The 27442-nt window shown below is 47.2% G+C and overlaps 20 non-coding genes and 2 pseudogenes across 20 annotated transcripts; all 22 read left to right on the top strand.

Annotated features, from left to right (window-relative positions):
- The first annotated feature begins 494 nt into the window (after window positions 1-494).
- Window positions 495-685, top strand: LOC142260122 (U2 spliceosomal RNA). Its single transcript, XR_012728448.1, has one exon. It is a non-coding gene; the product is annotated as a U2 spliceosomal RNA (small nuclear RNA).
- Window positions 686-1802: 1117 nt separating this feature from the next.
- LOC142260121 (U2 spliceosomal RNA) lies at window positions 1803-1993 on the top strand. The gene has a single exon (XR_012728447.1). It is a non-coding gene; the product is annotated as a U2 spliceosomal RNA (small nuclear RNA).
- Window positions 1994-3110: 1117 nt separating this feature from the next.
- Window positions 3111-3301, top strand: LOC142260120 (U2 spliceosomal RNA). The gene has a single exon (XR_012728446.1). It is a non-coding gene; the product is annotated as a U2 spliceosomal RNA (small nuclear RNA).
- A 1117-nt stretch (window positions 3302-4418) lies between these two features.
- On the top strand, window positions 4419-4609 carry LOC142260119 (U2 spliceosomal RNA). The gene has a single exon (XR_012728445.1). It is a non-coding gene; the product is annotated as a U2 spliceosomal RNA (small nuclear RNA).
- A 1117-nt stretch (window positions 4610-5726) lies between these two features.
- Window positions 5727-5917, top strand: LOC142260117 (U2 spliceosomal RNA). The gene has a single exon (XR_012728444.1). It is a non-coding gene; the product is annotated as a U2 spliceosomal RNA (small nuclear RNA).
- Window positions 5918-7034: 1117 nt separating this feature from the next.
- On the top strand, window positions 7035-7225 carry LOC142260116 (U2 spliceosomal RNA). The gene has a single exon (XR_012728443.1). It is a non-coding gene; the product is annotated as a U2 spliceosomal RNA (small nuclear RNA).
- A 1117-nt stretch (window positions 7226-8342) lies between these two features.
- Window positions 8343-8484, top strand: LOC142260332 (U2 spliceosomal RNA; annotated as a pseudogene).
- Window positions 8485-9181: 697 nt separating this feature from the next.
- Window positions 9182-9377, top strand: LOC142260287 (U2 spliceosomal RNA). Its single transcript, XR_012728596.1, has one exon. It is a non-coding gene; the product is annotated as a U2 spliceosomal RNA (small nuclear RNA).
- A 1117-nt stretch (window positions 9378-10494) lies between these two features.
- Window positions 10495-10685, top strand: LOC142260115 (U2 spliceosomal RNA). The gene has a single exon (XR_012728442.1). It is a non-coding gene; the product is annotated as a U2 spliceosomal RNA (small nuclear RNA).
- A 1117-nt stretch (window positions 10686-11802) lies between these two features.
- Window positions 11803-11993, top strand: LOC142260114 (U2 spliceosomal RNA). Its single transcript, XR_012728441.1, has one exon. It is a non-coding gene; the product is annotated as a U2 spliceosomal RNA (small nuclear RNA).
- Window positions 11994-13110: 1117 nt separating this feature from the next.
- Window positions 13111-13301, top strand: LOC142260112 (U2 spliceosomal RNA). The gene has a single exon (XR_012728439.1). It is a non-coding gene; the product is annotated as a U2 spliceosomal RNA (small nuclear RNA).
- A 1117-nt stretch (window positions 13302-14418) lies between these two features.
- On the top strand, window positions 14419-14609 carry LOC142260111 (U2 spliceosomal RNA). The gene has a single exon (XR_012728438.1). It is a non-coding gene; the product is annotated as a U2 spliceosomal RNA (small nuclear RNA).
- A 1117-nt stretch (window positions 14610-15726) lies between these two features.
- LOC142260110 (U2 spliceosomal RNA) lies at window positions 15727-15917 on the top strand. The gene has a single exon (XR_012728437.1). It is a non-coding gene; the product is annotated as a U2 spliceosomal RNA (small nuclear RNA).
- Window positions 15918-17034: 1117 nt separating this feature from the next.
- LOC142260109 (U2 spliceosomal RNA) lies at window positions 17035-17225 on the top strand. Its single transcript, XR_012728436.1, has one exon. It is a non-coding gene; the product is annotated as a U2 spliceosomal RNA (small nuclear RNA).
- Window positions 17226-18342: 1117 nt separating this feature from the next.
- LOC142260338 (U2 spliceosomal RNA) lies at window positions 18343-18418 on the top strand (annotated as a pseudogene).
- Window positions 18419-19181: 763 nt separating this feature from the next.
- LOC142260281 (U2 spliceosomal RNA) lies at window positions 19182-19376 on the top strand. Its single transcript, XR_012728591.1, has one exon. It is a non-coding gene; the product is annotated as a U2 spliceosomal RNA (small nuclear RNA).
- A 1117-nt stretch (window positions 19377-20493) lies between these two features.
- On the top strand, window positions 20494-20684 carry LOC142260108 (U2 spliceosomal RNA). The gene has a single exon (XR_012728435.1). It is a non-coding gene; the product is annotated as a U2 spliceosomal RNA (small nuclear RNA).
- Window positions 20685-21801: 1117 nt separating this feature from the next.
- Window positions 21802-21992, top strand: LOC142260156 (U2 spliceosomal RNA). Its single transcript, XR_012728479.1, has one exon. It is a non-coding gene; the product is annotated as a U2 spliceosomal RNA (small nuclear RNA).
- A 1117-nt stretch (window positions 21993-23109) lies between these two features.
- LOC142260106 (U2 spliceosomal RNA) lies at window positions 23110-23300 on the top strand. The gene has a single exon (XR_012728434.1). It is a non-coding gene; the product is annotated as a U2 spliceosomal RNA (small nuclear RNA).
- A 1117-nt stretch (window positions 23301-24417) lies between these two features.
- LOC142260105 (U2 spliceosomal RNA) lies at window positions 24418-24608 on the top strand. The gene has a single exon (XR_012728433.1). It is a non-coding gene; the product is annotated as a U2 spliceosomal RNA (small nuclear RNA).
- Window positions 24609-25725: 1117 nt separating this feature from the next.
- LOC142260104 (U2 spliceosomal RNA) lies at window positions 25726-25916 on the top strand. Its single transcript, XR_012728432.1, has one exon. It is a non-coding gene; the product is annotated as a U2 spliceosomal RNA (small nuclear RNA).
- A 1117-nt stretch (window positions 25917-27033) lies between these two features.
- On the top strand, window positions 27034-27224 carry LOC142260033 (U2 spliceosomal RNA). Its single transcript, XR_012728368.1, has one exon. It is a non-coding gene; the product is annotated as a U2 spliceosomal RNA (small nuclear RNA).
- Window positions 27225-27442: the final 218 nt, after the last annotated feature.

Here is a 27442-nt window from a genome sequence, read left to right as displayed (position 1 = left end):
GGGAGGGTGGGCTAGTGGAAGGAGGGGGCAATCTCTTTTTTTCCCGGGTGGTAGGGGGATGACAGGAGAAGGGAAGCGGGTGGTGAGAAAGGTACAGAGGGCAGGGTTTGGGGGCTGGGAAGGAAAGGGAAAAGATTAGGGTTTGGGGATGATGAAAGGGCTTTCTACGGGTAAGGATGGCAAAGGGTGGCAGTGACGGAAAGTCAGGCAACCTGTCCTGTCCGTCTTTTTGTATCGTGAATTGGAAAGACTGCAAGGGGGAGGGGAGTTGCTTGCGCCCTAAAGGAGGAGTTATTCAGATTCATTGCAGTGGGCGGCGGCTGCAAAACGCACCATTCTTCTTGTTTTTGCTCTGCAAAGCAGCCTTTTCAAGGGTTGGCTTGGGTGACAAAATGTCTTGTGTAGGCGTGGGTTTGTCTCCCTCTCGCTCTCTCTCCCTAAGATGTGTCCGGCATAGGCCAGGGTGCCACTCGAGGCCCAAACCAATTCTGGTTATCGCTTCTCGGCCTTTTGGCTAAGATCAAGTGTAGTATCTGTTCTTATCAGTTTAATATCTGATACGTCCCCTATCTGGGGACCATATATTAAATGGATTTTTAGAACAGGGAGATGGAAAAAGAGCTTGCTCTGTCCACTCCACGCATTGACCTGGTATTGCAGTACCTCCAGGAACGGTGCACCCCTTCTTAACCCAGTTTCCAAAAGCAGAACTCGATTCACCTGATTCATATTAGCCCGATTAGCGAATTGAAATGAATTTTTATCTAACACACTTTTTACTTGCTTTATTCATCCAAATAGCAAACTCATCACCACTCAACTTCACCAACTCTGCTATGTCCCGTGCAGTATCTTGTTGTCAGTCTAATCTAGATCATGTGTAATTGAATGGAATAGATCCCTTTTGGACAAAGTGGAGTCAGATGCTGCAGTGACCACAGGTGTGAGAGGATCTACAATTGGCATCTGGTGTTATCTCTCTGCTTCCACTCCAAATAAAGTTACCTGTTGTTACCTGAACGTCAAATACTAAGAATGGGCGGCCTATGAAAGAATTAGTACTTTCATTAAGTATACTAAACCGGCTAATTGGGAATAGACAAACTGTAAAAAGCCCTCTGAGAAAGCCCCTCTCTAACCTTTGTTAGTAAGCTTTTCTGTAGCCTGCCTGTTGATGTATTTTCGGTTTGAACAGTGCACAACATGAAGAGACGGAACACTGGCGGCTTGTCACAATGCCCCCCGATGACATCACAATAGCGCTGCTGCCTAGAAAACAAGCTGCGCAGAAGAAGTTGTTCTTTGGGTGGGAGGGTGGGCTAGTGGAAGGAGGGGGCAATCTCTTTTTTTCCCGGGTGGTAGGGGGATGACAGGAGAAGGGAAGCGGGTGGTGAGAAAGGTACAGAGGGCAGGGTTTGGGGGCTGGGAAGGAAAGGGAAAAGATTAGGGTTTGGGGATGATGAAAGGGCTTTCTACGGGTAAGGATGGCAAAGGGTGGCAGTGACGGAAAGTCAGGCAACCTGTCCTGTCCGTCTTTTTGTATCGTGAATTGGAAAGACTGCAAGGGGGAGGGGAGTTGCTTGCGCCCTAAAGGAGGAGTTATTCAGATTCATTGCAGTGGGCGGCGGCTGCAAAACGCACCATTCTTCTTGTTTTTGCTCTGCAAAGCAGCCTTTTCAAGGGTTGGCTTGGGTGACAAAATGTCTTGTGTAGGCGTGGGTTTGTCTCCCTCTCGCTCTCTCTCCCTAAGATGTGTCCGGCATAGGCCAGGGTGCCACTCGAGGCCCAAACCAATTCTGGTTATCGCTTCTCGGCCTTTTGGCTAAGATCAAGTGTAGTATCTGTTCTTATCAGTTTAATATCTGATACGTCCCCTATCTGGGGACCATATATTAAATGGATTTTTAGAACAGGGAGATGGAAAAAGAGCTTGCTCTGTCCACTCCACGCATTGACCTGGTATTGCAGTACCTCCAGGAACGGTGCACCCCTTCTTAACCCAGTTTCCAAAAGCAGAACTCGATTCACCTGATTCATATTAGCCCGATTAGCGAATTGAAATGAATTTTTATCTAACACACTTTTTACTTGCTTTATTCATCCAAATAGCAAACTCATCACCACTCAACTTCACCAACTCTGCTATGTCCCGTGCAGTATCTTGTTGTCAGTCTAATCTAGATCATGTGTAATTGAATGGAATAGATCCCTTTTGGACAAAGTGGAGTCAGATGCTGCAGTGACCACAGGTGTGAGAGGATCTACAATTGGCATCTGGTGTTATCTCTCTGCTTCCACTCCAAATAAAGTTACCTGTTGTTACCTGAACGTCAAATACTAAGAATGGGCGGCCTATGAAAGAATTAGTACTTTCATTAAGTATACTAAACCGGCTAATTGGGAATAGACAAACTGTAAAAAGCCCTCTGAGAAAGCCCCTCTCTAACCTTTGTTAGTAAGCTTTTCTGTAGCCTGCCTGTTGATGTATTTTCGGTTTGAACAGTGCACAACATGAAGAGACGGAACACTGGCGGCTTGTCACAATGCCCCCCGATGACATCACAATAGCGCTGCTGCCTAGAAAACAAGCTGCGCAGAAGAAGTTGTTCTTTGGGTGGGAGGGTGGGCTAGTGGAAGGAGGGGGCAATCTCTTTTTTTCCCGGGTGGTAGGGGGATGACAGGAGAAGGGAAGCGGGTGGTGAGAAAGGTACAGAGGGCAGGGTTTGGGGGCTGGGAAGGAAAGGGAAAAGATTAGGGTTTGGGGATGATGAAAGGGCTTTCTACGGGTAAGGATGGCAAAGGGTGGCAGTGACGGAAAGTCAGGCAACCTGTCCTGTCCGTCTTTTTGTATCGTGAATTGGAAAGACTGCAAGGGGGAGGGGAGTTGCTTGCGCCCTAAAGGAGGAGTTATTCAGATTCATTGCAGTGGGCGGCGGCTGCAAAACGCACCATTCTTCTTGTTTTTGCTCTGCAAAGCAGCCTTTTCAAGGGTTGGCTTGGGTGACAAAATGTCTTGTGTAGGCGTGGGTTTGTCTCCCTCTCGCTCTCTCTCCCTAAGATGTGTCCGGCATAGGCCAGGGTGCCACTCGAGGCCCAAACCAATTCTGGTTATCGCTTCTCGGCCTTTTGGCTAAGATCAAGTGTAGTATCTGTTCTTATCAGTTTAATATCTGATACGTCCCCTATCTGGGGACCATATATTAAATGGATTTTTAGAACAGGGAGATGGAAAAAGAGCTTGCTCTGTCCACTCCACGCATTGACCTGGTATTGCAGTACCTCCAGGAACGGTGCACCCCTTCTTAACCCAGTTTCCAAAAGCAGAACTCGATTCACCTGATTCATATTAGCCCGATTAGCGAATTGAAATGAATTTTTATCTAACACACTTTTTACTTGCTTTATTCATCCAAATAGCAAACTCATCACCACTCAACTTCACCAACTCTGCTATGTCCCGTGCAGTATCTTGTTGTCAGTCTAATCTAGATCATGTGTAATTGAATGGAATAGATCCCTTTTGGACAAAGTGGAGTCAGATGCTGCAGTGACCACAGGTGTGAGAGGATCTACAATTGGCATCTGGTGTTATCTCTCTGCTTCCACTCCAAATAAAGTTACCTGTTGTTACCTGAACGTCAAATACTAAGAATGGGCGGCCTATGAAAGAATTAGTACTTTCATTAAGTATACTAAACCGGCTAATTGGGAATAGACAAACTGTAAAAAGCCCTCTGAGAAAGCCCCTCTCTAACCTTTGTTAGTAAGCTTTTCTGTAGCCTGCCTGTTGATGTATTTTCGGTTTGAACAGTGCACAACATGAAGAGACGGAACACTGGCGGCTTGTCACAATGCCCCCCGATGACATCACAATAGCGCTGCTGCCTAGAAAACAAGCTGCGCAGAAGAAGTTGTTCTTTGGGTGGGAGGGTGGGCTAGTGGAAGGAGGGGGCAATCTCTTTTTTTCCCGGGTGGTAGGGGGATGACAGGAGAAGGGAAGCGGGTGGTGAGAAAGGTACAGAGGGCAGGGTTTGGGGGCTGGGAAGGAAAGGGAAAAGATTAGGGTTTGGGGATGATGAAAGGGCTTTCTACGGGTAAGGATGGCAAAGGGTGGCAGTGACGGAAAGTCAGGCAACCTGTCCTGTCCGTCTTTTTGTATCGTGAATTGGAAAGACTGCAAGGGGGAGGGGAGTTGCTTGCGCCCTAAAGGAGGAGTTATTCAGATTCATTGCAGTGGGCGGCGGCTGCAAAACGCACCATTCTTCTTGTTTTTGCTCTGCAAAGCAGCCTTTTCAAGGGTTGGCTTGGGTGACAAAATGTCTTGTGTAGGCGTGGGTTTGTCTCCCTCTCGCTCTCTCTCCCTAAGATGTGTCCGGCATAGGCCAGGGTGCCACTCGAGGCCCAAACCAATTCTGGTTATCGCTTCTCGGCCTTTTGGCTAAGATCAAGTGTAGTATCTGTTCTTATCAGTTTAATATCTGATACGTCCCCTATCTGGGGACCATATATTAAATGGATTTTTAGAACAGGGAGATGGAAAAAGAGCTTGCTCTGTCCACTCCACGCATTGACCTGGTATTGCAGTACCTCCAGGAACGGTGCACCCCTTCTTAACCCAGTTTCCAAAAGCAGAACTCGATTCACCTGATTCATATTAGCCCGATTAGCGAATTGAAATGAATTTTTATCTAACACACTTTTTACTTGCTTTATTCATCCAAATAGCAAACTCATCACCACTCAACTTCACCAACTCTGCTATGTCCCGTGCAGTATCTTGTTGTCAGTCTAATCTAGATCATGTGTAATTGAATGGAATAGATCCCTTTTGGACAAAGTGGAGTCAGATGCTGCAGTGACCACAGGTGTGAGAGGATCTACAATTGGCATCTGGTGTTATCTCTCTGCTTCCACTCCAAATAAAGTTACCTGTTGTTACCTGAACGTCAAATACTAAGAATGGGCGGCCTATGAAAGAATTAGTACTTTCATTAAGTATACTAAACCGGCTAATTGGGAATAGACAAACTGTAAAAAGCCCTCTGAGAAAGCCCCTCTCTAACCTTTGTTAGTAAGCTTTTCTGTAGCCTGCCTGTTGATGTATTTTCGGTTTGAACAGTGCACAACATGAAGAGACGGAACACTGGCGGCTTGTCACAATGCCCCCCGATGACATCACAATAGCGCTGCTGCCTAGAAAACAAGCTGCGCAGAAGAAGTTGTTCTTTGGGTGGGAGGGTGGGCTAGTGGAAGGAGGGGGCAATCTCTTTTTTTCCCGGGTGGTAGGGGGATGACAGGAGAAGGGAAGCGGGTGGTGAGAAAGGTACAGAGGGCAGGGTTTGGGGGCTGGGAAGGAAAGGGAAAAGATTAGGGTTTGGGGATGATGAAAGGGCTTTCTACGGGTAAGGATGGCAAAGGGTGGCAGTGACGGAAAGTCAGGCAACCTGTCCTGTCCGTCTTTTTGTATCGTGAATTGGAAAGACTGCAAGGGGGAGGGGAGTTGCTTGCGCCCTAAAGGAGGAGTTATTCAGATTCATTGCAGTGGGCGGCGGCTGCAAAACGCACCATTCTTCTTGTTTTTGCTCTGCAAAGCAGCCTTTTCAAGGGTTGGCTTGGGTGACAAAATGTCTTGTGTAGGCGTGGGTTTGTCTCCCTCTCGCTCTCTCTCCCTAAGATGTGTCCGGCATAGGCCAGGGTGCCACTCGAGGCCCAAACCAATTCTGGTTATCGCTTCTCGGCCTTTTGGCTAAGATCAAGTGTAGTATCTGTTCTTATCAGTTTAATATCTGATACGTCCCCTATCTGGGGACCATATATTAAATGGATTTTTAGAACAGGGAGATGGAAAAAGAGCTTGCTCTGTCCACTCCACGCATTGACCTGGTATTGCAGTACCTCCAGGAACGGTGCACCCCTTCTTAACCCAGTTTCCAAAAGCAGAACTCGATTCACCTGATTCATATTAGCCCGATTAGCGAATTGAAATGAATTTTTATCTAACACACTTTTTACTTGCTTTATTCATCCAAATAGCAAACTCATCACCACTCAACTTCACCAACTCTGCTATGTCCCGTGCAGTATCTTGTTGTCAGTCTAATCTAGATCATGTGTAATTGAATGGAATAGATCCCTTTTGGACAAAGTGGAGTCAGATGCTGCAGTGACCACAGGTGTGAGAGGATCTACAATTGGCATCTGGTGTTATCTCTCTGCTTCCACTCCAAATAAAGTTACCTGTTGTTACCTGAACGTCAAATACTAAGAATGGGCGGCCTATGAAAGAATTAGTACTTTCATTAAGTATACTAAACCGGCTAATTGGGAATAGACAAACTGTAAAAAGCCCTCTGAGAAAGCCCCTCTCTAACCTTTGTTAGTAAGCTTTTCTGTAGCCTGCCTGTTGATGTATTTTCGGTTTGAACAGTGCACAACATGAAGAGACGGAACACTGGCGGCTTGTCACAATGCCCCCCGATGACATCACAATAGCGCTGCTGCCTAGAAAACAAGCTGCGCAGAAGAAGTTGTTCTTTGGGTGGGAGGGTGGGCTAGTGGAAGGAGGGGGCAATCTCTTTTTTTCCCGGGTGGTAGGGGGATGACAGGAGAAGGGAAGCGGGTGGTGAGAAAGGTACAGAGGGCAGGGTTTGGGGGCTGGGAAGGAAAGGGAAAAGATTAGGGTTTGGGGATGATGAAAGGGCTTTCTACGGGTAAGGATGGCAAAGGGTGGCAGTGACGGAAAGTCAGGCAACCTGTCCTGTCCGTCTTTTTGTATCGTGAATTGGAAAGACTGCAAGGGGGAGGGGAGTTGCTTGCGCCCTAAAGGAGGAGTTATTCAGATTCATTGCAGTGGGCGGCGGCTGCAAAACGCACCATTCTTCTTGTTTTTGCTCTGCAAAGCAGCCTTTTCAAGGGTTGGCTTGGGTGACAAAATGTCTTGTGTAGGCGTGGGTTTGTCTCCCTCTCGCTCTCTCTCCCTAAGATGTGTCCGGCATAGGCCAGGGTGCCACTCGAGGCCCAAACCAATTCTGGTTATCGCTTCTCGGCCTTTTGGCTAAGATCAAGTGTAGTATCTGTTCTTATCAGTTTAATATCTGATACGTCCCCTATCTGGGGACCATATATTAAATGGATTTTTAGAACAGGGAGATGGAAAAAGAGCTTGCTCTGTCCACTCCACGCATTGACCTGGTATTGCAGTACCTCCAGGAACGGTGCACCCCTTCTTAACCCAGTTTCCAAAAGCAGAACTCGATTCACCTGATTCATATTAGCCCGATTAGCGAATTGAAATGAATTTTTATCTAACACACTTTTTACTTGCTTTATTCATCCAAATAGCAAACTCATCACCACTCAACTTCACCAACTCTGCTATGTCCCGTGCAGTATCTTGTTGTCAGTCTAATCTAGATCATGTGTAATTGAATGGAATAGATCCCTTTTGGACAAAGTGGAGTCAGATGCTGCAGTGACCACAGGTGTGAGAGGATCTACAATTGGCATCTGGTGTTATCTCTCTGCTTCCACTCCAAATAAAGTTACCTGTTGTTACCTGAACGTCAAATACTAAGAATGGGCGGCCTATGAAAGAATTAGTACTTTCATTAAGTATACTAAACCGGCTAATTGGGAATAGACAAACTGTAAAAAGCCCTCTGAGAAAGCCCCTCTCTAACCTTTGTTAGTAAGCTTTTCTGTAGCCTGCCTGTTGATGTATTTTCGGTTTGAACAGTGCACAACATGAAGAGACGGAACACTGGCGGCTTGTCACAATGCCCCCCGATGACATCACAATAGCGCTGCTGCCTAGAAAACAAGCTGCGCAGAAGAAGTTGTTCTTTGGGTGGGAGGGTGGGCTAGTGGAAGGAGGGGGCAATCTCTTTTTTTCCCGGGTGGTAGGGGGATGACAGGAGAAGGGAAGCGGGTGGTGAGAAAGGTACAGAGGGCAGGGTTTGGGGGCTGGGAAGGAAAGGGAAAAGATTAGGGTTTGGGGATGATGAAAGGGCTTTCTACGGGTAAGGATGGCAAAGGGTGGCAGTGACGGAAAGTCAGGCAACCTGTCCTGTCCGTCTTTTTGTATCGTGAATTGGAAAGACTGCAAGGGGGAGGGGAGTTGCTTGCGCCCTAAAGGAGGAGTTATTCAGATTCATTGCAGTGGGCGGCGGCTGCAAAACGCACCATTCTTCTTGTTTTTGCTCTGCAAAGCAGCCTTTTCAAGGGTTGGCTTGGGTGACAAAATGTCTTGTGTAGGCGTGGGTTTGTCTCCCTCTCGCTCTCTCTCCCTAAGATGTGTCCGGCATAGGCCAGGGTGCCACTCGAGGCCCAAACCAATTCTGGTTATCGCTTCTCGGCCTTTTGGCTAAGATCAAGTGTAGTATCTTTCGAAAAGGTGGTTTAAGGCTCCGGCCACCTTAGTACAATGATGCAATGCACACTGGAAGGTTGCGCTTGTTAGTACTTTGGGAGGATAGTATATCCATCTAGAGGAAACCATGGCCCTACCAGGATCGAGGCTATTAGACTGAGTAAGTGTGGGGGTTATGGTGCAATGTGCCCCAGGAATGGACACCCTGGAGGGAGTCTGAACTTGCTAGGTTGGGACCCTGGTAAGCCTCAGACTCTGTCGCACGCCGTGCCTTGCCTATTCATACTTTCCAAGCATATTGCCCTATCCCGGCCTTCTGGCTAAGAAGGGAAATTTTTATAATCCCGGTCGGAGGTCCGGTCAGCTTTGGGCTGAGAAACCAACACCCGGTTGGAGGTCCGGGTCAGCTTTGGCTGAGAAACCAACACCCGGTTGGAGGTCCGGTTAGCCTTGGGCTGAGAAACCAACACCCGGTTGGAGGTCCGGTCAGCCTTGGGCTGAGAAACCAACACCCGGTTGGAGGTCCGGTCAGCCTTGGGCTGAGAAACCAACACCGGTTGACGGTCCGGGCAGTCTCGACTGCGAAACCAACGACTAGTAGCTCCCTACTCCACTTGGGTAAGATGCCTCGGTGGACGCTGGGAGCAACAACAAGGCTCAACCAGGCTTCGGCTTGGGGGAGCACCGAAGATCCCTGACCCTCGCTGTGGCCTTCTGGCTCGGAGGGACGGGGTTGATTTTTGGGGATCCTCTTCTCACGGAGGGGTCCACACGAATCCTAGCCTTTGCACTGTTTTTGGTGTGACTTCGGTCATGCATTTTTGCGGTGCTTTGGAAAGCTTCATTAAATCAAAAATCTGTTCTTATCAGTTTAATATCTGATACGTCCCCTATCTGGGGACCATATATTAAATGGATTTTTAGAACAGGGAGATGGAAAAAGAGCTTGCTCTGTCCACTCCACGCATTGACCTGGTATTGCAGTACCTCCAGGAACGGTGCACCCCTTCTTAACCCAGTTTCCAAAAGCAGAACTCGATTCACCTGATTCATATTAGCCCGATTAGCGAATTGAAATGAATTTTTATCTAACACACTTTTTACTTGCTTTATTCATCCAAATAGCAAACTCATCACCACTCAACTTCACCAACTCTGCTATGTCCCGTGCAGTATCTTGTTGTCAGTCTAATCTAGATCATGTGTAATTGAATGGAATAGATCCCTTTTGGACAAAGTGGAGTCAGATGCTGCAGTGACCACAGGTGTGAGAGGATCTACAATTGGCATCTGGTGTTATCTCTCTGCTTCCACTCCAAATAAAGTTACCTGTTGTTACCTGAACGTCAAATACTAAGAATGGGCGGCCTATGAAAGAATTAGTACTTTCATTAAGTATACTAAACCGGCTAATTGGGAATAGACAAACTGTAAAAAGCCCTCTGAGAAAGCCCCTCTCTAACCTTTGTTAGTAAGCTTTTCTGTAGCCTGCCTGTTGATGTATTTTCGGTTTGAACAGTGCACAACATGAAGAGACGGAACACTGGCGGCTTGTCACAATGCCCCCCGATGACATCACAATAGCGCTGCTGCCTAGAAAACAAGCTGCGCAGAAGAAGTTGTTCTTTGGGTGGGAGGGTGGGCTAGTGGAAGGAGGGGGCAATCTCTTTTTTTCCCGGGTGGTAGGGGGATGACAGGAGAAGGGAAGCGGGTGGTGAGAAAGGTACAGAGGGCAGGGATTGGGGGCTGGGAAGGAAAGGGAAAAGATTAGGGTTTGGGGATGATGAAAGGGCTTTCTACGGGTAAGGATGGCAAAGGGTGGCAGTGACGGAAAGTCAGGCAACCTGTCCTGTCCGTCTTTTTGTATCGTGAATTGGAAAGACTGCAAGGGGGAGGGGAGTTGCTTGCGCCCTAAAGGAGGAGTTATTCAGATTCATTGCAGTGGGCGGCGGCTGCAAAACGCACCATTCTTCTTGTTTTTGCTCTGCAAAGCAGCCTTTTCAAGGGTTGGCTTGGGTGACAAAATGTCTTGTGTAGGCGTGGGTTTGTCTCCCTCTCGCTCTCTCTCCCTAAGATGTGTCCGGCATAGGCCAGGGTGCCACTCGAGGCCCAAACCAATTCTGGTTATCGCTTCTCGGCCTTTTGGCTAAGATCAAGTGTAGTATCTGTTCTTATCAGTTTAATATCTGATACGTCCCCTATCTGGGGACCATATATTAAATGGATTTTTAGAACAGGGAGATGGAAAAAGAGCTTGCTCTGTCCACTCCACGCATTGACCTGGTATTGCAGTACCTCCAGGAACGGTGCACCCCTTCTTAACCCAGTTTCCAAAAGCAGAACTCGATTCACCTGATTCATATTAGCCCGATTAGCGAATTGAAATGAATTTTTATCTAACACACTTTTTACTTGCTTTATTCATCCAAATAGCAAACTCATCACCACTCAACTTCACCAACTCTGCTATGTCCCGTGCAGTATCTTGTTGTCAGTCTAATCTAGATCATGTGTAATTGAATGGAATAGATCCCTTTTGGACAAAGTGGAGTCAGATGCTGCAGTGACCACAGGTGTGAGAGGATCTACAATTGGCATCTGGTGTTATCTCTCTGCTTCCACTCCAAATAAAGTTACCTGTTGTTACCTGAACGTCAAATACTAAGAATGGGCGGCCTATGAAAGAATTAGTACTTTCATTAAGTATACTAAACCGGCTAATTGGGAATAGACAAACTGTAAAAAGCCCTCTGAGAAAGCCCCTCTCTAACCTTTGTTAGTAAGCTTTTCTGTAGCCTGCCTGTTGATGTATTTTCGGTTTGAACAGTGCACAACATGAAGAGACGGAACACTGGCGGCTTGTCACAATGCCCCCCGATGACATCACAATAGCGCTGCTGCCTAGAAAACAAGCTGCGCAGAAGAAGTTGTTCTTTGGGTGGGAGGGTGGGCTAGTGGAAGGAGGGGGCAATCTCTTTTTTTCCCGGGTGGTAGGGGGATGACAGGAGAAGGGAAGCGGGTGGTGAGAAAGGTACAGAGGGCAGGGTTTGGGGGCTGGGAAGGAAAGGGAAAAGATTAGGGTTTGGGGATGATGAAAGGGCTTTCTACGGGTAAGGATGGCAAAGGGTGGCAGTGACGGAAAGTCAGGCAACCTGTCCTGTCCGTCTTTTTGTATCGTGAATTGGAAAGACTGCAAGGGGGAGGGGAGTTGCTTGCGCCCTAAAGGAGGAGTTATTCAGATTCATTGCAGTGGGCGGCAGCTGCAAAACGCACCATTCTTCTTGTTTTTGCTCTGCAAAGCAGCCTTTTCAAGGGTTGGCTTGGGTGACAAAATGTCTTGTGTAGGCGTGGGTTTGTCTCCCTCTCGCTCTCTCTCCCTAAGATGTGTCCGGCATAGGCCAGGGTGCCACTCGAGGCCCAAACCAATTCTGGTTATCGCTTCTCGGCCTTTTGGCTAAGATCAAGTGTAGTATCTGTTCTTATCAGTTTAATATCTGATACGTCCCCTATCTGGGGACCATATATTAAATGGATTTTTAGAACAGGGAGATGGAAAAAGAGCTTGCTCTGTCCACTCCACGCATTGACCTGGTATTGCAGTACCTCCAGGAACGGTGCACCCCTTCTTAACCCAGTTTCCAAAAGCAGAACTCGATTCACCTGATTCATATTAGCCCGATTAGCGAATTGAAATGAATTTTTATCTAACACACTTTTTACTTGCTTTATTCATCCAAATAGCAAACTCATCACCACTCAACTTCACCAACTCTGCTATGTCCCGTGCAGTATCTTGTTGTCAGTCTAATCTAGATCATGTGTAATTGAATGGAATAGATCCCTTTTGGACAAAGTGGAGTCAGATGCTGCAGTGACCACAGGTGTGAGAGGATCTACAATTGGCATCTGGTGTTATCTCTCTGCTTCCACTCCAAATAAAGTTACCTGTTGTTACCTGAACGTCAAATACTAAGAATGGGCGGCCTATGAAAGAATTAGTACTTTCATTAAGTATACTAAACCGGCTAATTGGGAATAGACAAACTGTAAAAAGCCCTCTGAGAAAGCCCCTCTCTAACCTTTGTTAGTAAGCTTTTCTGTAGCCTGCCTGTTGATGTATTTTCGGTTTGAACAGTGCACAACATGAAGAGACGGAACACTGGCGGCTTGTCACAATGCCCCCCGATGACATCACAATAGCGCTGCTGCCTAGAAAACAAGCTGCGCAGAAGAAGTTGTTCTTTGGGTGGGAGGGTGGGCTAGTGGAAGGAGGGGGCAATCTCTTTTTTTCCCGGGTGGTAGGGGGATGACAGGAGAAGGGAAGCGGGTGGTGAGAAAGGTACAGAGGGCAGGGTTTGGGGGCTGGGAAGGAAAGGGAAAAGATTAGGGTTTGGGGATGATGAAAGGGCTTTCTACGGGTAAGGATGGCAAAGGGTGGCAGTGACGGAAAGTCAGGCAACCTGTCCTGTCCGTCTTTTTGTATCGTGAATTGGAAAGACTGCAAGGGGGAGGGGAGTTGCTTGCGCCCTAAAGGAGGAGTTATTCAGATTCATTGCAGTGGGCGGCGGCTGCAAAACGCACCATTCTTCTTGTTTTTGCTCTGCAAAGCAGCCTTTTCAAGGGTTGGCTTGGGTGACAAAATGTCTTGTGTAGGCGTGGGTTTGTCTCCCTCTCGCTCTCTCTCCCTAAGATGTGTCCGGCATAGGCCAGGGTGCCACTCGAGGCCCAAACCAATTCTGGTTATCGCTTCTCGGCCTTTTGGCTAAGATCAAGTGTAGTATCTGTTCTTATCAGTTTAATATCTGATACGTCCCCTATCTGGGGACCATATATTAAATGGATTTTTAGAACAGGGAGATGGAAAAAGAGCTTGCTCTGTCCACTCCACGCATTGACCTGGTATTGCAGTACCTCCAGGAACGGTGCACCCCTTCTTAACCCAGTTTCCAAAAGCAGAACTCGATTCACCTGATTCATATTAGCCCGATTAGCGAATTGAAATGAATTTTTATCTAACACACTTTTTACTTGCTTTATTCATCCAAATAGCAAACTCATCACCACTCAACTTCACCAACTCTGCTATGTCCCGTGCAGTATCTTGTTGTCAGTCTAATCTAGATCATGTGTAATTGAATGGAATAGATCCCTTTTGGACAAAGTGGAGTCAGATGCTGCAGTGACCACAGGTGTGAGAGGATCTACAATTGGCATCTGGTGTTATCTCTCTGCTTCCACTCCAAATAAAGTTACCTGTTGTTACCTGAACGTCAAATACTAAGAATGGGCGGCCTATGAAAGAATTAGTACTTTCATTAAGTATACTAAACCGGCTAATTGGGAATAGACAAACTGTAAAAAGCCCTCTGAGAAAGCCCCTCTCTAACCTTTGTTAGTAAGCTTTTCTGTAGCCTGCCTGTTGATGTATTTTCGGTTTGAACAGTGCACAACATGAAGAGACGGAACACTGGCGGCTTGTCACAATGCCCCCCGATGACATCACAATAGCGCTGCTGCCTAGAAAACAAGCTGCGCAGAAGAAGTTGTTCTTTGGGTGGGAGGGTGGGCTAGTGGAAGGAGGGGGCAATCTCTTTTTTTCCCGGGTGGTAGGGGGATGACAGGAGAAGGGAAGCGGGTGGTGAGAAAGGTACAGAGGGCAGGGTTTGGGGGCTGGGAAGGAAAGGGAAAAGATTAGGGTTTGGGGATGATGAAAGGGCTTTCTACGGGTAAGGATGGCAAAGGGTGGCAGTGACGGAAAGTCAGGCAACCTGTCCTGTCCGTCTTTTTGTATCGTGAATTGGAAAGACTGCAAGGGGGAGGGGAGTTGCTTGCGCCCTAAAGGAGGAGTTATTCAGATTCATTGCAGTGGGCGGCGGCTGCAAAACGCACCATTCTTCTTGTTTTTGCTCTGCAAAGCAGCCTTTTCAAGGGTTGGCTTGGGTGACAAAATGTCTTGTGTAGGCGTGGGTTTGTCTCCCTCTCGCTCTCTCTCCCTAAGATGTGTCCGGCATAGGCCAGGGTGCCACTCGAGGCCCAAACCAATTCTGGTTATCGCTTCTCGGCCTTTTGGCTAAGATCAAGTGTAGTATCTGTTCTTATCAGTTTAATATCTGATACGTCCCCTATCTGGGGACCATATATTAAATGGATTTTTAGAACAGGGAGATGGAAAAAGAGCTTGCTCTGTCCACTCCACGCATTGACCTGGTATTGCAGTACCTCCAGGAACGGTGCACCCCTTCTTAACCCAGTTTCCAAAAGCAGAACTCGATTCACCTGATTCATATTAGCCCGATTAGCGAATTGAAATGAATTTTTATCTAACACACTTTTTACTTGCTTTATTCATCCAAATAGCAAACTCATCACCACTCAACTTCACCAACTCTGCTATGTCCCGTGCAGTATCTTGTTGTCAGTCTAATCTAGATCATGTGTAATTGAATGGAATAGATCCCTTTTGGACAAAGTGGAGTCAGATGCTGCAGTGACCACAGGTGTGAGAGGATCTACAATTGGCATCTGGTGTTATCTCTCTGCTTCCACTCCAAATAAAGTTACCTGTTGTTACCTGAACGTCAAATACTAAGAATGGGCGGCCTATGAAAGAATTAGTACTTTCATTAAGTATACTAAACCGGCTAATTGGGAATAGACAAACTGTAAAAAGCCCTCTGAGAAAGCCCCTCTCTAACCTTTGTTAGTAAGCTTTTCTGTAGCCTGCCTGTTGATGTATTTTCGGTTTGAACAGTGCACAACATGAAGAGACGGAACACTGGCGGCTTGTCACAATGCCCCCCGATGACATCACAATAGCGCTGCTGCCTAGAAAACAAGCTGCGCAGAAGAAGTTGTTCTTTGGGTGGGAGGGTGGGCTAGTGGAAGGAGGGGGCAATCTCTTTTTTTCCCGGGTGGTAGGGGGATGACAGGAGAAGGGAAGCGGGTGGTGAGAAAGGTACAGAGGGCAGGGTTTGGGGGCTGGGAAGGAAAGGGAAAAGATTAGGGTTTGGGGATGATGAAAGGGCTTTCTACGGGTAAGGATGGCAAAGGGTGGCAGTGACGGAAAGTCAGGCAACCTGTCCTGTCCGTCTTTTTGTATCGTGAATTGGAAAGACTGCAAGGGGGAGGGGAGTTGCTTGCGCCCTAAAGGAGGAGTTATTCAGATTCATTGCAGTGGGCGGCGGCTGCAAAACGCACCATTCTTCTTGTTTTTGCTCTGCAAAGCAGCCTTTTCAAGGGTTGGCTTGGGTGACAAAATGTCTTGTGTAGGCGTGGGTTTGTCTCCCTCTCGCTCTCTCTCCCTAAGATGTGTCCGGCATAGGCCAGGGTGCCACTCGAGGCCCAAACCAATTCTGGTTATCGCTTCTCGGCCTTTTGGCTAAGATCAAGTGTAGTATCTGTTCTTATCAGTTTAATATCTGATACGTCCCCTATCTGGGGACCATATATTAAATGGATTTTTAGAACAGGGAGATGGAAAAAGAGCTTGCTCTGTCCACTCCACGCATTGACCTGGTATTGCAGTACCTCCAGGAACGGTGCACCCCTTCTTAACCCAGTTTCCAAAAGCAGAACTCGATTCACCTGATTCATATTAGCCCGATTAGCGAATTGAAATGAATTTTTATCTAACACACTTTTTACTTGCTTTATTCATCCAAATAGCAAACTCATCACCACTCAACTTCACCAACTCTGCTATGTCCCGTGCAGTATCTTGTTGTCAGTCTAATCTAGATCATGTGTAATTGAATGGAATAGATCCCTTTTGGACAAAGTGGAGTCAGATGCTGCAGTGACCACAGGTGTGAGAGGATCTACAATTGGCATCTGGTGTTATCTCTCTGCTTCCACTCCAAATAAAGTTACCTGTTGTTACCTGAACGTCAAATACTAAGAATGGGCGGCCTATGAAAGAATTAGTACTTTCATTAAGTATACTAAACCGGCTAATTGGGAATAGACAAACTGTAAAAAGCCCTCTGAGAAAGCCCCTCTCTAACCTTTGTTAGTAAGCTTTTCTGTAGCCTGCCTGTTGATGTATTTTCGGTTTGAACAGTGCACAACATGAAGAGACGGAACACTGGCGGCTTGTCACAATGCCCCCCGATGACATCACAATAGCGCTGCTGCCTAGAAAACAAGCTGCGCAGAAGAAGTTGTTCTTTGGGTGGGAGGGTGGGCTAGTGGAAGGAGGGGGCAATCTCTTTTTTTCCCGGGTGGTAGGGGGATGACAGGAGAAGGGAAGCGGGTGGTGAGAAAGGTACAGAGGGCAGGGTTTGGGGGCTGGGAAGGAAAGGGAAAAGATTAGGGTTTGGGGATGATGAAAGGGCTTTCTACGGGTAAGGATGGCAAAGGGTGGCAGTGACGGAAAGTCAGGCAACCTGTCCTGTCCGTCTTTTTGTATCGTGAATTGGAAAGACTGCAAGGGGGAGGGGAGTTGCTTGCGCCCTAAAGGAGGAGTTATTCAGATTCATTGCAGTGGGCGGCGGCTGCAAAATGCACCATTCTTCTTGTTTTTGCTCTGCAAAGCAGCCTTTTCAAGGGTTGGCTTGGGTGACAAAATGTCTTGTGTAGGCGTGGGTTTGTCTCCCTCTCGCTCTCTCTCCCTAAGATGTGTCCGGCATAGGCCAGGGTGCCACTCGAGGCCCAAACCAATTCTGGTTATCGCTTCTCGGCCTTTTGGCTAAGATCAAGTGTAGTATCTGTTCTTATCAGTTTAATATCTGATACGTCCCCTATCTGGGGACCATATATTAAATGGATTTTTAGAACAGGGAGATGGAAAAAGAGCTTGCTCTGTCCACTCCACGCATTGACCTGGTATTGCAGTACCTCCAGGAACGGTGCACCCCTTCTTAACCCAGTTTCCAAAAGCAGAACTCGATTCACCTGATTCATATTAGCCCGATTAGCGAATTGAAATGAATTTTTATCTAACACACTTTTTACTTGCTTTATTCATCCAAATAGCAAACTCATCACCACTCAACTTCACCAACTCTGCTATGTCCCGTGCAGTATCTTGTTGTCAGTCTAATCTAGATCATGTGTAATTGAATGGAATAGATCCCTTTTGGACAAAGTGGAGTCAGATGCTGCAGTGACCACAGGTGTGAGAGGATCTACAATTGGCATCTGGTGTTATCTCTCTGCTTCCACTCCAAATAAAGTTACCTGTTGTTACCTGAACGTCAAATACTAAGAATGGGCGGCCTATGAAAGAATTAGTACTTTCATTAAGTATACTAAACCGGCTAATTGGGAATAGACAAACTGTAAAAAGCCCTCTGAGAAAGCCCCTCTCTAACCTTTGTTAGTAAGCTTTTCTGTAGCCTGCCTGTTGATGTATTTTCGGTTTGAACAGTGCACAACATGAAGAGACGGAACACTGGCGGCTTGTCACAATGCCCCCCGATGACATCACAATAGCGCTGCTGCCTAGAAAACAAGCTGCGCAGAAGAAGTTGTTCTTTGGGTGGGAGGGTGGGCTAGTGGAAGGAGGGGGCAATCTCTTTTTTTCCCGGGTGGTAGGGGGATGACAGGAGAAGGGAAGCGGGTGGTGAGAAAGGTACAGAGGGCAGGGTTTGGGGGCTGGGAAGGAAAGGGAAAAGATTAGGGTTTGGGGATGATGAAAGGGCTTTCTACGGGTAAGGATGGCAAAGGGTGGCAGTGACGGAAAGTCAGGCAACCTGTCCTGTCCGTCTTTTTGTATCGTGAATTGGAAAGACTGCAAGGGGGAGGGGAGTTGCTTGCGCCCTAAAGGAGGAGTTATTCAGATTCATTGCAGTGGGCGGCGGCTGCAAAACGCACCATTCTTCTTGTTTTTGCTCTGCAAAGCAGCCTTTTCAAGGGTTGGCTTGGGTGACAAAATGTCTTGTGTAGGCGTGGGTTTGTCTCCCTCTCGCTCTCTCTCCCTAAGATGTGTCCGGCATAGGCCAGGGTGCCACTCGAGGCCCAAACCAATTCTGGTTATCGCTTCTCGGCCTTTTGGCTAAGATCAAGTGTAGTATCGTTCGAAAAGGTGGTTTAAGGCTCCGGCCACCTTAGTACAATGATGCAATGCACACTGGAAGGATGCGCTTGTTAGTACTTTGGGAGGATAGTATATCCATCTAGAGGAAACCATGGCCCTACCAGGATCGAGGCTATTAGACTGAGTAAGTGTGGGGGTTATGGTGCAATGTGCCCCAGGAATGGACACCCTGGAGGGAGTCTGAACTTGCTAGGTTGGGACCCTGGTAAGCCTCAGACTCTGTCGCACGCCGCGCCTTGCCTATTCATACTTTCCAAGCATATTGCCCTATCCCGGCCTTCTGGCTAAGAAGGGAAATTTTTATAATCCCGGTCGGAGGTCCGGTCAGCTTTGGGCTGAGAAACCAACACCCGGTTGGAGGTCCGGGTCAGCTTTGGCTGAGAAACCAACACCCGGTTGGAGGTCCGGTTAGCCTTGGGCTGAGAAACCAACACCCGGTTGGAGGTCCGGTCAGCCTTGGGCTGAGAAACCAACACCCGGTTGGAGGTCCGGTCAGCCTTGGGCTGAGAAACCAACACCGGTTGACGGTCCGGGCAGTCTCGGCTGCGAAACCAACGACTAGTAGCTCCCTACTCCACTTGGGTAAGATGCCTCGGTGGACGCTGGGAGCAACAACAAGGCTCAACCAGGCTTCGGCTTGGGGGAGCACCGAAGATCCCTGACCCTCGCTGTGGCCTTCTGGCTCGGAGGGACGGGGTTGATTTTTGGGGATCCTCTTCTCACGGAGGGGTCCACACGAATCCTAGCCTTTGCACTGTTTTTGGTGTGACTTCGGTCATGCATTTTTGCGGTGCTTTGGAAAGCTTCATTAAATCAAAATCTGTTCTTATCAGTTTAATATCTGATACGTCCCCTATCTGGGGACCATATATTAAATGGATTTTTAGAACAGGGAGATGGAAAAAGAGCTTGCTCTGTCCACTCCACGCATTGACCTGGTATTGCAGTACCTCCAGGAACGGTGCACCCCTTCTTAACCCAGTTTCCAAAAGCAGAACTCGATTCACCTGATTCATATTAGCCCGATTAGCGAATTGAAATGAATTTTTATCTAACACACTTTTTACTTGCTTTATTCATCCAAATAGCAAACTCATCACCACTCAACTTCACCAACTCTGCTATGTCCCGTGCAGTATCTTGTTGTCAGTCTAATCTAGATCATGTGTAATTGAATGGAATAGATCCCTTTTGGACAAAGTGGAGTCAGATGCTGCAGTGACCACAGGTGTGAGAGGATCTACAATTGGCATCTGGTGTTATCTCTCTGCTTCCACTCCAAATAAAGTTACCTGTTGTTACCTGAACGTCAAATACTAAGAATGGGCGGCCTATGAAAGAATTAGTACTTTCATTAAGTATACTAAACCGGCTAATTGGGAATAGACAAACTGTAAAAAGCCCTCTGAGAAAGCCCCTCTCTAACCTTTGTTAGTAAGCTTTTCTGTAGCCTGCCTGTTGATGTATTTTCGGTTTGAACAGTGCACAACATGAAGAGACGGAACACTGGCGGCTTGTCACAATGCCCCCCGATGACATCACAATAGCGCTGCTGCCTAGAAAACAAGCTGCGCAGAAGAAGTTGTTCTTTGGGTGGGAGGGTGGGCTAGTGGAAGGAGGGGGCAATCTCTTTTTTTCCCGGGTGGTAGGGGGATGACAGGAGAAGGGAAGCGGGTGGTGAGAAAGGTACAGAGGGCAGGGTTTGGGGGCTGGGAAGGAAAGGGAAAAGATTAGGGTTTGGGGATGATGAAAGGGCTTTCTACGGGTAAGGATGGCAAAGGGTGGCAGTGACGGAAAGTCAGGCAACCTGTCCTGTCCGTCTTTTTGTATCGTGAATTGGAAAGACTGCAAGGGGGAGGGGAGTTGCTTGCGCCCTAAAGGAGGAGTTATTCAGATTCATTGCAGTGGGCGGCGGCTGCAAAACGCACCATTCTTCTTGTTTTTGCTCTGCAAAGCAGCCTTTTCAAGGGTTGGCTTGGGTGACAAAATGTCTTGTGTAGGCGTGGGTTTGTCTCCCTCTCGCTCTCTCTCCCTAAGATGTGTCCGGCATAGGCCAGGGTGCCACTCGAGGCCCAAACCAATTCTGGTTATCGCTTCTCGGCCTTTTGGCTAAGATCAAGTGTAGTATCTGTTCTTATCAGTTTAATATCTGATACGTCCCCTATCTGGGGACCATATATTAAATGGATTTTTAGAACAGGGAGATGGAAAAAGAGCTTGCTCTGTCCACTCCACGCATTGACCTGGTATTGCAGTACCTCCAGGAACGGTGCACCCCTTCTTAACCCAGTTTCCAAAAGCAGAACTCGATTCACCTGATTCATATTAGCCCGATTAGCGAATTGAAATGAATTTTTATCTAACACACTTTTTACTTGCTTTATTCATCCAAATAGCAAACTCATCACCACTCAACTTCACCAACTCTGCTATGTCCCGTGCAGTATCTTGTTGTCAGTCTAATCTAGATCATGTGTAATTGAATGGAATAGATCCCTTTTGGACAAAGTGGAGTCAGATGCTGCAGTGACCACAGGTGTGAGAGGATCTACAATTGGCATCTGGTGTTATCTCTCTGCTTCCACTCCAAATAAAGTTACCTGTTGTTACCTGAACGTCAAATACTAAGAATGGGCGGCCTATGAAAGAATTAGTACTTTCATTAAGTATACTAAACCGGCTAATTGGGAATAGACAAACTGTAAAAAGCCCTCTGAGAAAGCCCCTCTCTAACCTTTGTTAGTAAGCTTTTCTGTAGCCTGCCTGTTGATGTATTTTCGGTTTGAACAGTGCACAACATGAAGAGACGGAACACTGGCGGCTTGTCACAATGCCCCCCGATGACATCACAATAGCGCTGCTGCCTAGAAAACAAGCTGCGCAGAAGAAGTTGTTCTTTGGGTGGGAGGGTGGGCTAGTGGAAGGAGGGGGCAATCTCTTTTTTTCCCGGGTGGTAGGGGGATGACAGGAGAAGGGAAGCGGGTGGTGAGAAAGGTACAGAGGGCAGGGTTTGGGGGCTGGGAAGGAAAGGGAAAAGATTAGGGTTTGGGGATGATGAAAGGGCTTTCTACGGGTAAGGATGGCAAAGGGTGGCAGTGACGGAAAGTCAGGCAACCTGTCCTGTCCGTCTTTTTGTATCGTGAATTGGAAAGACTGCAAGGGGGAGGGGAGTTGCTTGCGCCCTAAAGGAGGAGTTATTCAGATTCATTGCAGTGGGCGGCGGCTGCAAAACGCACCATTCTTCTTGTTTTTGCTCTGCAAAGCAGCCTTTTCAAGGGTTGGCTTGGGTGACAAAATGTCTTGTGTAGGCGTGGGTTTGTCTCCCTCTCGCTCTCTCTCCCTAAGATGTGTCCGGCATAGGCCAGGGTGCCACTCGAGGCCCAAACCAATTCTGGTTATCGCTTCTCGGCCTTTTGGCTAAGATCAAGTGTAGTATCTGTTCTTATCAGTTTAATATCTGATACGTCCCCTATCTGGGGACCATATATTAAATGGATTTTTAGAACTGGGAGATGGAAAAAGAGCTTGCTCTGTCCACTCCACGCATTGACCTGGTATTGCAGTACCTCCAGGAACGGTGCACCCCTTCTTAACCCAGTTTCCAAAAGCAGAACTCGATTCACCTGATTCATATTAGCCCGATTAGCGAATTGAAATGAATTTTTATCTAACACACTTTTTACTTGCTTTATTCATCCAAATAGCAAACTCATCACCACTCAACTTCACCAACTCTGCTATGTCCCGTGCAGTATCTTGTTGTCAGTCTAATCTAGATCATGTGTAATTGAATGGAATAGATCCCTTTTGGACAAAGTGGAGTCAGATGCTGCAGTGACCACAGGTGTGAGAGGATCTACAATTGGCATCTGGTGTTATCTCTCTGCTTCCACTCCAAATAAAGTTACCTGTTGTTACCTGAACGTCAAATACTAAGAATGGGCGGCCTATGAAAGAATTAGTACTTTCATTAAGTATACTAAACCGGCTAATTGGGAATAGACAAACTGTAAAAAGCCCTCTGAGAAAGCCCCTCTCTAACCTTTGTTAGTAAGCTTTTCTGTAGCCTGCCTGTTGATGTATTTTCGGTTTGAACAGTGCACAACATGAAGAGACGGAACACTGGCGGCTTGTCACAATGCCCCCCGATGACATCACAATAGCGCTGCTGCCTAGAAAACAAGCTGCGCAGAAGAAGTTGTTCTTTGGGTGGGAGGGTGGGCTAGTGGAAGGAGGGGGCAATCTCTTTTTTTCCCGGGTGGTAGGGGGATGACAGGAGAAGGGAAGCGGGTGGTGAGAAAGGTACAGAGGGCAGGGTTTGGGGGCTGGGAAGGAAAGGGAAAAGATTAGGGTTTGGGGATGATGAAAGGGCTTTCTACGGGTAAGGATGGCAAAGGGTGGCAGTGACGGAAAGTCAGGCAACCTGTCCTGTCCGTCTTTTTGTATCGTGAATTGGAAAGACTGCAAGGGGGAGGGGAGTTGCTTGCGCCCTAAAGGAGGAGTTATTCAGATTCATTGCAGTGGGCGGCGGCTGCAAAACGCACCATTCTTCTTGTTTTTGCTCTGCAAAGCAGCCTTTTCAAGGGTTGGCTTGGGTGACAAAATGTCTTGTGTAGGCGTGGGTTTGTCTCCCTCTCGCTCTCTCTCCCTAAGATGTGTCCGGCATAGGCCAGGGTGCCACTCGAGGCCCAAACCAATTCTGGTTATCGCTTCTCGGCCTTTTGGCTAAGATCAAGTGTAGTATCTGTTCTTATCAGTTTAATATCTGATACGTCCCCTATCTGGGGACCATATATTAAATGGATTTTTAGAACAGGGAGATGGAAAAAGAGCTTGCTCTGTCCACTCCACGCATTGACCTGGTATTGCAGTACCTCCAGGAACGGTGCACCCCTTCTTAACCCAGTTTCCAAAAGCAGAACTCGATTCACCTGATTCATATTAGCCCGATTAGCGAATTGAAATGAATTTTTATCTAACACACTTTTTACTTGCTTTATTCATCCAAATAGCAAACTCATCACCACTCAACTTCACCAACTCTGCTATGTCCCGTGCAGTATCTTGTTGTCAGTCTAATCTAGATCATGTGTAATTGAATGGAATAGATCCCTTTTGGACAAAGTGGAGTCAGATGCTGCAGTGACCACAGGTGTGAGAGGATCTACAATTGGCATCTGGTGTTATCTCTCTGCTTCCACTCCAAATAAAGTTACCTGTTGTTACCTGAACGTCAAATACTAAGAATGGGCGGCCTATGAAAGAATTAGTACTTTCATTAAGTATACTAAACCGGCTAATTGGGAATAGACAAACTGTAAAAAGCCCTCTGAGAAAGCCCCTCTCTAACCTTTGTTAGTAAGCTTTTCTGTAGCCTGCCTGTTGATGTATTTTCGGTTTGAACAGTGCACAACATGAAGAGACGGAACACTGGCGGCTTGTCACAATGCCCCCCGATGACATCACAATAGCGCTGCTGCCTAGAAAACAAGCTGCGCAGAAGAAGTTGTTCTTTGGGTGGGAGGGTGGGCTAGTGGAAGGAGGGGGCAATCTCTTTTTTTCCCGGGTGGTAGGGGGATGACAGGAGAAGGGAAGCGGGTGGTGAGAAAGGTACAGAGGGCAGGGTTTGGGGGCTGGGAAGGAAAGGGAAAAGATTAGGGTTTGGGGATGATGAAAGGGCTTTCTACGGGTAAGGATGGCAAAGGGTGGCAGTGACGGAAAGTCAGGCAACCTGTCCTGTCCGTCTTTTTGTATCGTGAATTGGAAAGACTGCAAGGGGGAGGGGAGTTGCTTGCGCCCTAAAGGAGGAGTTATTCAGATTCATTGCAGTGGGCGGCGGCTGCAAAACGCACCATTCTTCTTGTTTTTGCTCTGCAAAGCAGCCTTTTCAAGGGTTGGCTTGGGTGACAAAATGTCTTGTGTAGGCGTGGGTTTGTCTCCCTCTCGCTCTCTCTCCCTAAGATGTGTCCGGCATAGGCCAGGGTGCCACTCGAGGCCCAAACCAATTCTGGTTATCGCTTCTCGGCCTTTTGGCTAAGATCAAGTGTAGTATCTGTTCTTATCAGTTTAATATCTGATACGTCCCCTATCTGGGGACCATATATTAAATGGATTTTTAGAACAGGGAGATGGAAAAAGAGCTTGCTCTGTCCACTCCACGCATTGACCTGGTATTGCAGTACCTCCAGGAACGGTGCACCCCTTCTTAACCCAGTTTCCAAAAGCAGAACTCGATTCACCTGATTCATATTAGCCCGATTAGCGAATTGAAATGAATTTTTATCTAACACACTTTTTACTTGCTTTATTCATCCAAATAGCAAACTCATCACCACTCAACTTCACCAACTCTGCTATGTCCCGTGCAGTATCTTGTTGTCAGTCTAATCTAGATCATGTGTAATTGAATGGAATAGATCCCTTTTGGACAAAGTGGAGTCAGATGCTGCAGTGACCACAGGTGTGAGAGGATCTACAATTGGCATCTGGTGTTATCTCTCTGCTTCCACTCCAAATAAAGTTACCTGTTGTTACCTGAACGTCAAATACTAAGAATGGGCGGCCTATGAAAGAATTAGTACTTTCATTAAGTATACTAAACCGGCTAATTGGGAATAGACAAACTGTAAAAAGCCCTCTGAGAAAGCCCCTCTCTAACCTTTGTTAGTAAGCTTTTCTGTAGCCTGCCTGTTGATGTATTTTCGGTTTGAACAGTGCACAACATGAAGAGACGGAACACTGGCGGCTTGTCACAATGCCCCCCGATGACATCACAATAGCGCTGCTGCCTAGAAAACAAGCTGCGCAGAAGAAGTTGTTCTTTGGGTGGGAGGGTGGGCTAGTGGAAGGAGGGGGCAATCTCTTTTTTTCCCGGGTGGTAGGGGGATGACAGGAGAAGGGAAGCGGGTGGTGAGAAAGGTACAGAGGGCAGGGTTTGGGGGCTGGGAAGGAAAGGGAAAAGATTAGGGTTTGGGGATGATGAAAGGGCTTTCTACGGGTAAGGATGGCAAAGGGTGGCAGTGACGGAAAGTCAGGCAACTTGTCCTGTCCGTCTTTTTGTATCGTGAATTGGAAAGACTGCAAGGGGGAGGGGAGTTGCTTGCGCCCTAAAGGAGGAGTTATTCAGATTCATTGCAGTGGGCGGCGGCTGCAAAACGCACCATTCTTCTTGTTTTTGCTCTGCAAAGCAGCCTTTTCAAGGGTTGGCTTGGGTGACAAAATGTCTTGTGTAGGCGTGGGTTTGTCTCCCTCTCGCTCTCTCTCCCTAAGATGTGTCCGGCATAGGCCAGGGTGCCACTCGAGGCCCAAACCAATTCTGGTTATCGCTTCTCGGCCTTTTGGCTAAGATCAAGTGTAGTATCTGTTCTTATCAGTTTAATATCTGATACGTCCCCTATCTGGGGACCATATATTAAATGGATTTTTAGAACAGGGAGATGGAAAAAGAGCTTGCTCTGTCCACTCCACGCATTGACCTGGTATTGCAGTACCTCCAGGAACGGTGCACCCCTTCTTAACCCAGTTTCCAAAAGCAGAACTCGATTCACCTGATTCATATTAGCCCGATTAGCGAATTGAAATGAATTTTTATCTAACACACTTTTTACTTGCTTTATTCATCCAAATAGCAAACTCATCACCACTCAACTTCACCAACTCTGCTATGTCCCGTGCAGTATCTTGTTGTCAGTCTAATCTAGATCATGTGTAATTGAATGGAATAGATCCCTTTTGGACAAAGTGGAGTCAGATGCTGCAGTGACCACAGGTGTGAGAGGATCTACAATTGGCATCTGGTGTTATCTCTCTGCTTCCACTCCAAATAAAGTTACCTGTTGTTACCTGAACGTCAAATACTAAGAATGGGCGGCCTATGAAAGAATTAGTACTTTCATTAAGTATACTAAACCGGCTAATTGGGAATAGACAAACTGTAAAAAGCCCTCTGAGAAAGCCCCTCTCTAACCTTTGTTAGTAAGCTTTTCTGTAGCCTGCCTGTTGATGTATTTTCGGTTTGAACAGTGCACAACATGAAGAGACGGAACACTGGCGGCTTGTCACAATGCCCCCCGATGACATCACAATAGCGCTGCTGCCTAGAAAACAAGCTGCGCAGAAGAAGTTGTTCTTTGGGTGGGAGGGTGGGCTAGTGGAAGGAGGGGGCAATCTCTTTTTTTCCCGGGTGGTAGGGGGATGACAGGAGAAGGGAAGCGGGTGGTGAGAAAGGTACAGAGGGCAGGGTTTGGGGGCTGGGAAGGAAAGGGAAAAGATTAGGGTTTGGGGATGATGAAAGGGCTTTCTACGGGTAAGGATGGCAAAGGGTGGCAGTGACGGAAAGTCAGGCAACCTGTCCTGTCCGTCTTTTTGTATCGTGAATTGGAAAGACTGCAAGGGGGAGGGGAGTTGCTTGCGCCCTAAAGGAGGAGTTATTCAGATTCATTGCAGTGGGCGGCGGCTGCAAAACGCACCATTCTTCTTGTTTTTGCTCTGCAAAGCAGCCTTTTCAAGGGTTGGCTTGGGTGACAAAATGTCTTGTGTAGGCGTGGGTTTGTCTCCCTCTCGCTCTCTCTCCCTAAGATGTGTCCGGCATAGGCCAGGGTGCCACTCGAGGCCCAAACCAATTCTGGTTATCGCTTCTCGGCCTTTTGGCTAAGATCAAGTGTAGTATCTGTTCTTATCAGTTTAATATCTGATACGTCCCCTATCTGGGGACCATATATTAAATGGATTTTTAGAACTGGGAGATGGAAAAAGAGCTTGCTCTGTCCACTCCACGCATTGACCTGGTATTGCAGTACCTCCAGGAACGGTGCACCCCTTCTTAACCCAGTTTCCAAAAGCAGAACTCGATTCACCTGATTCATATTAGCCCGATTAGCGAATTGAAATGAATTTTTATCTAACACACTTTTTACTTGCTTTATTCATCCAAATAGCAAACTCATCACCACTCAACTTCACCAACTCTGCTATGTCCCGTGCAGTATCTTGTTGTCAGTCTAATCTAGATCATGTGTAATTGAATGGAATAGATCCCT

Source organism: Anomaloglossus baeobatrachus (genome assembly GCF_048569485.1).
Source record: "Anomaloglossus baeobatrachus isolate aAnoBae1 chromosome 9 unlocalized genomic scaffold, aAnoBae1.hap1 SUPER_9_unloc_5, whole genome shotgun sequence".
In the NCBI taxonomy this organism is placed as follows: domain Eukaryota; kingdom Metazoa; phylum Chordata; class Amphibia; order Anura; family Aromobatidae; genus Anomaloglossus; species Anomaloglossus baeobatrachus.
Note: the sequence above shows the minus strand (reverse complement) of the source record. Positions and strands in the feature narration are given on the sequence as shown.